At 44.2% G+C, this 6,816-nt stretch overlaps 1 protein-coding gene across 1 annotated transcript in view; it reads right to left on the minus strand.

Annotated features, from left to right (window-relative positions):
- snrnp40 (small nuclear ribonucleoprotein 40 (U5)) overlaps positions 1–6,816 on the minus strand; it is a 36,476-nt gene that overhangs the window by 28,107 nt on the left and 1,553 nt on the right. The gene's annotated exons all lie outside the window — the stretch shown is intronic.

The raw sequence follows: 6,816 nt of genomic DNA on the forward strand, positions 1-6,816 counted from the left end.
TGCATGGACTGCACAGGCCTAGGGAAATTGAAACAATCTCAGTGAACTTCCAAATAAATTTTTTTTGCAAAGGGCCCCAACACAGATTGGGTGGCCTCTTTGCAGAATACCTTGTTCCACTCTGCAAAAGGTATCTTTTAAAAAATTTACTGACATACAGTGTAGAATAGGCCCTTCGAGCCGCACCACCCTGTGATTCCCCAATTTAATCATATCCTAATCACGGGACAATTTACAACGACCAATTAACCTGCTAACCAGTACGTGTTTGGACTGTGGGAGGAAACCAGAGCACCCGGAGGAACTCCATGTAGTCAAGGGAACATACAGGCAGCGGTGAGAATTTAACCCAGATTACCTGTACTGTAAAGCACTGTGCTAACCACTAGGCTATGGTGCCACCCCTAAGCTCTCAGTTATTTTCGCCTTAATTCTCCATCCTACTCACATGGCTTTTGGCTTCAGCCTCCCAGATTGCTCCAAGAAACCCAACCTCATGTTTGAAGAACAGCATCTCATGGACCAAGTAGGCCTATTACAATCCTTAGAGCTTAATATTCAGGTAAACAATTTTAGATAACACCCTTTATCTCCCCTCTCTTCCCCAAAAGATGTGGCTATACTCTTCGTTCAATTATTCTATCATTTTGTCCCAACTGCTAATTTTTCTTTATTAAAATGTAATTGTTGACAATTTTGACTGCACCCTATTACTGAAACTATCTTCTCTCCATTTCCCCTTACTGCAACTAAAAAAAAGTGTTTATTCAATTTATCAGTTCTGAACATTAAACCAAAACAACTATTCTGTTTCCCTGTTTTTGTCAAAGTGAAACGAGAAAATTCATTAAGCCCAGGTATTTTTTTTAATACAAGATTTGTTTAAAGTAAGGATTTTGGTTTATAATTCGCCTTAAATGCATTTTTTGTTAATGTTCAGCAAGACTACTCTTACTATCCTTCAGAAGAAATAAAACAGTTTGAGTGAATAAAGTTGAACTTTCACCTACCATCCCACAAGTCTCTGCATCCAGTGCATCATTCTCTGTAACTTCCAGCACCTTCAATGGGAACCTACCACCAAACACACCTTTATATCCCCCTCATTCTCCATTTTGCCATAGGGATTGCTTCCTTCATGATTCCCTTATCTATTTGTCCCTCCCCACCGATCTCCTTCCTGGCACTTATCCATGAAAGAAATATCACACTTGCCCATTCACCTCCTCCCTCACCTCCATTTAGTGCCCCAAACAGTCCTTTGAAACAAGGCAACACTTCAGCTGTGAATCTGTTAAGAGTCATCTACTGTATCCTGCGCTCCCGATGCAGCCTCCTCTACACAGGTGAGACCCAACATAGATTGGGAGTGCTTTGTCAAGCAACTTTGCTCCATTGACAAAAAGCAGGATTTCCGCATCCATTCCTATTTCAACATGTTGGTACATGGCCTCCTTTACTGCGACAATGAGACTACTCTCAGGTTGAAGGAACGACACCTCATATTTCCGTTGGGTACCCTCCAATGTGAAGGCATGAACATCGATTTCTCAAACTTCTGGTAATTTTCCCCCCTCTCCCTTCTTCCATTCCCCTACTCTAGGTCCCTCTCACCTCCCCTAGTGTGCTTCTTCCATCCCTTTCTCCCATGGTCCACTCTCCTCTCCTAACAGATTCCTTCTTCTCACCCATCATCTCTTTGCTTCTTACTTCCTCCCCCACCCACCCGGCTTCACCCATCACCACTTCCAGCTTGTACTTCTTCCCCTCCTTCCACCACCTTCCGTTATCTTCCCCCCTTCCTTTCCAGACCTGAAAAAGGGTCTCAGCCCAAATCATCAACTGTTAATTCATTTCCATAGATGCTGTCTGACCCGCTGAGTTCCTCCAGCACTTCGTGTGTTGCTCTGGATTTCCAGCATCTGCAGAATCTCTCGTGTTTACAAGTTGAACTTGCATCCAGTATCCTGGATGTAAACAAATGTGAATTCTAGCATGGAGCAGCTTTATTTTTAACACAGGGCGAGTTCTGTACTGTCAGTGTTGCTGCTTCTCAAGAAACAAATGAGGCCCTTTCTGTATTCACAAGCAGATCAATCAAAGATTAAGGGAATTCCTAAATCTTCCTCCTCCAGTATTTATCCCACAACCGTACCAAGCTTTACCATGTTTGTTTAGTGGTACCTTGTGAATATAACGTTACTTTAGAAAGCAGTATGATTTCCCAGTGGCCACACATTTTAATTCCACGTCCCATTCCCATTCTGATATGTCTATCCACAGCCTCCTCTACTGTAAAGATGAAGCCACACTCAGGTTGGAGGAACAACACCTTATATTCCATCTGGGTAGCCTCCAACCTGATGGCATGAACATTGACTTCTCAAACTTCCGCTAATGCCTCACCTCCGCCTCGTACCCCATCAGTTATTTATTTATATACACACATTCTTTTTCTCCCCCTGTCCCTCTCACTATACCCCTTGCCCATCCTCTGGGTTTTCCCCCCTCCCCCTTTTCTTTCTCCCTAAGCCTCCTGTCCCATGATCCTCTCATATCCCTTTTTACCAATCAACTGTCCAGCTCTTGGCTCCATCCCTCCCCCTCCTGTCTTCTCCTATCATTTCGGATCTCCCTCTCCCCCTCTCATATCTCTTACTAGCTTTTCCTTCAGTTAGTCCTGACAAAGGGTCTCGGCCCGAAACGTCGACTGTACCTCTTCCGAGAAAAGCTGCCTGGCCTGCTGCGTTCACCAGCAACTTTGATGTGTGTTGCTTGAATTTCCAGCATCTGCAGATTTCCTCGTGTTTATGATTTTGTTAATTTTAGGCCATTTTATGATTTCCAGAAACCGAAGAGTGCAACACAATTGAAGCTCTATACCTTTACTGCTGATCTGAGAGATTACGGATGGAAATCTTTCCTGATCTTGTGTGCATTTCCAGAACCACAGTATTATGCTTGAACTTTCAGGACATGGGTCTCACTGGTGAGGTCAGTATTTTACTTTCATAGAGTTAGACAGCACAGGCACAGATCCTTTAGTTCATCATCCTCGTGCTGACCAACTGGCACCCATTCATACCATAAGGGGTTTCTTTTTCATGTTAACTGCTAAGGCTAATAAAATAGCTTCTTTGTAATATTAACTGATGATGTAAGGGGTTCTCTATAGCAGCATATCTGGGTTATAATCATAGATAACTTGACTTTGGAATGCCATTGCTGAGCAACAGAACAGATGTTCTTCTTTCTTGCATGTGAAAGCTATTGTTTTTCGTGGGCTTTGGGCAGATCTCGCAGTAGGGATGAAGAGAGAAGACGCACATGGAGAGATGCTGTGAGCTGGCTGGCGGAGCGGACCTCGAGCGGGGGCTCGGAACCCGCGGAGTCCGGAGGACATCGACTGGAGGAAAGGATACCTGATTCGTGAGCTCCAACGAATTATTTGCGCACAGAACTGATAGAGTTACTGACTTGGCACCTTTATTGTATTTGTTTCTACTGACCCATCACCAAATACTTATAAAGTGTAATCATTTAATCGCATATGGTGTACTGTTATTTGGCGTGGTGGGGTACATCACACAGCATCCACACAAATTGATTATCCAGTTTGGTGGGGCCGAAGGCTGCTCCCCCTAGACGAAAACAAGCTAAGCGAGCCTGAGGCTCACCAGGAGGCTACAATACTAACCCTATTTACCAGCTTTCTTCTCAATTCCATAAGACCACAAGATATAGGAGCAGAATTGGGCCATTCAGCCTTTTGAGTCTGCTCCACCATTTCTCATGGCTGATCCATTTCCCCCTCAGCCCCAATCTCCTGTCCTCTCTCCATATCCTTTCATGCTCTGACTAATCAAAAATCTATCAACCACTACCTTAAACAGACCCAATGAAATGGCCTCCACAGCCACCTGTGGCAATGAATTCCACAGTCACTACACACTAACTAAAGAAATTCCTCATCTCTGTTCTAAATGGACATCCTTCTATTCTGAGGCTGTGTACTTTGGACTTAAGACTCTCCCACCAAAGTAAACATCCTCTTCACATCCACTCTATCAAGGCCTTTCAGCATTCAATATGTTTCAATGAGATATCCCCTCATTCTTCTAAATTCCAGAGAATAAAGAGCCTTCAATCGCTACTCACATGATAACACTTTCATTCCTGGAGTCATTCTCATGAATTTCCTTTGAACCCGCTATCATTTTATACACAATTTGACACAGGCCCTTCAGCCCACAATGTTGTGCAGCACCAATTAAATCAGTAATCAAATGGCTAACCAAACTGATTTTTTCTGTCCACACAATGTCCATATCCCTCCATTTTTTTTCATTCATGAACCTATCTAAACGTCTCATGGAAGTCCCTAATGTATCTGTCTCTACCACCACCCAAGGCAGCACAATCCACCTGATCTGTAAAAAAAATTTGCCCCTCACATCTCCTTTAAAATTACCCCCTCTCACCTTAAATTCATGCCCTCTGGTTTTAGATACTATAACCCTGGGAAACAGATATCATCTATGTCTTTTATAATCTTATAAACCTCTATCAAATCTCCCCTCCAGAGAAAACAAACCAAGTTTGTCCAACCTCTTATGATAGCTCACGCCCTCTAAACCACACCTGCACCCTCTCCAAAGCCTTAACATCCTCCCTGTAATAGGGAGACCTGAATTGTATGCAATATTCTAGATGTGGCCTAACTATGTGGTGGTGTGCTGGGGCAATGGCATCAACACGAGTGATGCCAGCAGGCTCAATAAACTGATTAGAGAGGCTGGCTCTGTTATAGGAGTCAAACTGGACACACTGGAGGCTGTGGTAGAACGAAGGACCCTACAGGAAATCCTGGCAATTCTGGACAACGTTTCTCACCCTCTGCATGCCACCTTGGCTGAACACAGGAGCACTTTTAGTGATAGATTAAGACAGCTGTGTTGCTCCAAACAGTGTTATACGAGGTCATTCTTACTCTCAGCCATTCGGCACTGCAATGAGTCAACCTATAGCCGGGGAAGTGACCCCCCCCTCCTGTTAGACCGTTTGAGGTAACTTATTTTTTAATTCTTTCTTACCTCTCATTCTAATATTTATATATTTATATAGCTGTGTACTTGTAATGTTACTGTGACACCGTAATTTCCTTTGGGATCAATAAAGTATCTATCTAACTAGAGTTTCATGAAGCTGCAACATAACTTCCTGATTTTTGAATTCAATGCCTCAACTAATAAAGGCAAGTCTGCCATAAGCCTTCTTATCACCTGTGTAGCCATTTTCAGGTAGCTATGAATTTGGACCTCAAGATCCCTCTCCTCACCTACACTGCTAAGGGCCTTGCTGTTTCTTTACATTTGACCTACCAAGTTGCAACACCTCACATTTGGCCAGCTTAATCTCCATCTGCGATTTCTCCACCCATATCCGCAACTGATCGATATTCCATTGTATGTTTCCCATTTTTCAATGCTATCCACACCACCACCAATCTTTGCATCATCTGCAAACTTACTAACAGACCCATCGACATTTTCATCATTTATACACCTCAGAAGCAGCAGAGCTCCCAGTACAGAAACCTGTGGAACACGACTAATCACAGACCTTTGGCTGGAATATGTCCCTTTGACCACCACCCTCTGTCTTCTTTGGGCAAGCCAGTTCTAAATCCAAACGGCTAATTCACCATGGACCCCATGCATCTTAATCTTCTGGATGAGCCTCCCATGAGGGACCTTGACAAACACCTTACTAAAATCCATGTAGACAACATCCATAGCTCTACCTTCATCAGTCACTCCCATTACCTCATCAAAAAGACACAACTTGCCCATACTGCCAGGCTGTCTCTCATTAATTGGGCCAGGGTCTTCCAAGTGACGGGAGACTCACCAGTCTATAGTTTCCAGGACTTTCCCTGGTTCCCTTCTTGAACAATGGAATAACTTTAGCTATTCGCCAGTCCTCCGGGACCTTGCCTGCAGCTGGAGAGGACACAAAGTTATTGGTCAAGGCCCCAACAATCTCTTGACTTGCCCCTCTCAGTAACCTGGGGTATTGCCTATCTTTTATTCTATCTATGCTTTTCAGAAGCAGAATCAGGTTTATTATCACTGGCATGCTGTTTTGCAGTAGCCATCCATGAAATTTATAGGCATCCGTTAGTCTCATGAGACCATGGATTTGCGCCTTGGAAGGTTTCCAGGGTGCAGGCCTGGGCAAGGTTGTATGGAAGACCCGCAGTTGCCCATGCTGCAAGTCCCCCCTCTCCATGCCACCGATGTTGTCCAAGGGAAGGGCATTAGGACCCATACAGCTTGGCACCGGTGTTGTCACAGAGCAATGTGTGGTTAAGTGCCTTGCTCAAGGACACACACGCTGCCTCAGCCAAGGCTCGAACTAGCGACCTTCAGATCACTAGACAATCGCCTTAGCCACTTGGCCACGCACCAACGCCAATCCATGAAATACAAGTTACAATAAATATAAAATATAAATAATAAGTGGTGCAAGAAGAGAGCAAGATAGTGAGGTAGTGTTCATGGACTGTTCCGGAATCTGGGAAGAAGCTTTCCTTAAAACTTTGAGTTTGTGCCTTCAGACTTCCGGAATCTGGGAAGAAGCTTTCCTTAAAACTTTGAGTTTGTGCCTTCAGACTCCTGTACCACCTCCCTGATGGTAGTAACAAGAAGAGGGCATGTCCTGGGTAAAGGGGGCCCTTACTGATGACCAGCCCGGTTGGGCTGAGCTGTTCTCCGATCTCGGCAATTTACTGGCAAACATTTTGTTACCATGCGA

This window comes from Mobula birostris, chromosome 29, assembly GCF_030028105.1.
Source record: "Mobula birostris isolate sMobBir1 chromosome 29, sMobBir1.hap1, whole genome shotgun sequence".
Lineage (NCBI taxonomy): Eukaryota > Metazoa > Chordata > Chondrichthyes > Myliobatiformes > Myliobatidae > Mobula > Mobula birostris.